Source organism: Arvicanthis niloticus, chromosome 3 (assembly GCF_011762505.2).
Source record: "Arvicanthis niloticus isolate mArvNil1 chromosome 3, mArvNil1.pat.X, whole genome shotgun sequence".
In the NCBI taxonomy this organism is placed as follows: Eukaryota; Metazoa; Chordata; class Mammalia; order Rodentia; family Muridae; genus Arvicanthis; species Arvicanthis niloticus.
The window spans coordinates 92,809,443-92,811,513 of record NC_047660.1 but is presented as its reverse complement, the minus strand read 5'-3'; positions in this window follow the sequence as shown (position 1 = coordinate 92,811,513).

The following is a 2,071-nucleotide window of genomic DNA, read 5'->3' as shown; positions in this document are numbered from 1 at the left end:
CTGCAGCACTAGATACATTCAGGAGCTTCTAGCCCTCATAGATGTGTGGGTCTCCAGAACTTAGATAGGAGATATGACTGTGAACAACACCCTGCCTCCTGCAGACCTTTTTCTGCTGAACAAACTCCATGCCTAGCTGCAAAAGAAAGGTCTTGGATCTTCACCACATCAGGCTGGGCTATAGTATTTCCTCTAGTTTAAGGAGCAGGGACCTTGAGTGAGTCCTATTGTTCCTGACCATCCAGTTAAGTTGAACTTGGGTCCTTGCTGATTATGGGCAGTGTGCTCTTCTCTACATGGCTGCTGGTCAACCTGATGGTGCTGGTGCTGAGGTACACTCAGGGCTTGGTCCTGTGGTCCTTCACCCCTGCATCAGCCCATATTTGTGTCCTAAGTGCGATTGTGTAGCATGGCATTAGCCAACATGCTGGGCAAGTGTCAGTCAGTCCAATGGTTCTAGCTGCCTCGCAGCAAACCCAGAGTGTACATTAACTGCTGCCTGACCCAGGGAATCATTCATGGGATGCCATTGCCTTCATGCTCTTCTTCCTGCTGGTCTAGACATGGTAGGTGCTGGCTATGGTGCTGGAGAGAGTGCCAGCTGTCTTCAAGACATCCCTTCTTCTACTCAAGCCACATTGCCCTGTGTAGGGAGTAAGTGCTGGCAGTGCTGGTTATGGGTGCCTTCTGCTTGGATTTCTTCTGGCTCCAGTTTGCTGGCTTTGGGAAGTTCATGCAGAACTATCCAGGAACTTGGTGCTTCATCCAGGTGGTCCACAAGAATTACTGGGATTCTTAATTGGATTAAGACTATATTTTCATTAAATCTGCCCTCACTAGTATCCTACCAGAGAAAAAAAGGAGACACTAGAGATCTATTCCAGGACTTGCCAGCTGGGCTCATTGCATCACTACAGAAGGCCACAAAACAACAAAGATAATTGAGATCACACAGGGGTCATGAGAGCATCCTGCTCCTTTTGTTGAGTACTTCCTAGGGTATTATCACACCCATACACCCACAGACCCATATGCACTGGGGAAGAGTCAAGAGTTCAACATACATTGCTTTTGTCACTCGGTTTGCACCAAATATTAGAAGTTTCAACATGTAGAAGGATTTGAAAATAGCAGTGGGACCCATTGAGTGGAGGTAGCTCAACAATGTGTGTGACAACAGTAAACTGATTTAGAGTTAGAGAGACAAGACACTTAGCAATACTAAAGTAGTAGCCTGATGAGAAAATATGAATAATAATCTAGTCCAGTGAAACAGTGTTGAGGCCCACACTCTGCCTCAATACTTTGCCTCAATGCTTTGGGGCTAAGTGCTCTGGTCAAGAGAAAGAATGGGGCTCTTGGGGCAAGTGACTCGAAGAATGGAGACAAGACAGGTTGTGATTCAGTCTCTTCTATTTTCTCAAGTCTCCCTCATTGAAGGGAATTCTGAGGTATTTATATACACAAGCAGGAGAACACAGGTGAAAACATTTTACCACGTGCACCATACAGCTGAGGTCACTAAACAGCAAAACAAGCTATGTGGGATAAACAATATATTTATCAGAGTGTGCTTCAGCTGTTATAGGCTTTTGAAAACCAAGTCTTTCATCAGGGTATATGGTTCCAGATGGCTGCAAAGTTGATCTAGCTGCTTTCTGCTTAAGTCAGCTCCCAACAGGTCCCCCTTTTTAAATTTTTTTCAAAAGGGAAGGCTGGGAAAACTTACGGAAACCATGCCTGTCCTAGGTTGGAGCAAAGGACCCCTGCCTCACTTAAGATGGTGAGGCCTCCCTTATTTTAGGGGCAAGGGTCTCGATATGCTCTCTTACCCATCATTGGCTATCTGGCTTAGCGCGTAAGTTAGGGGTTAATCCTGTCAATCTTGATGACAGAGGTTTCAGAGTCCCCTACTTCCAGCCTGTAATAGCAGACCTGTATGGGTTTCATTTGTTATCTGTTGCCGTACCAAAGCCATCAGTTTGAACAGCATGAACCCGAGAGACCAGAGACTTAATATCTAAACCGTTGATATAAAAGCAACACTCTTTAAGGCAACACACAACTTCCC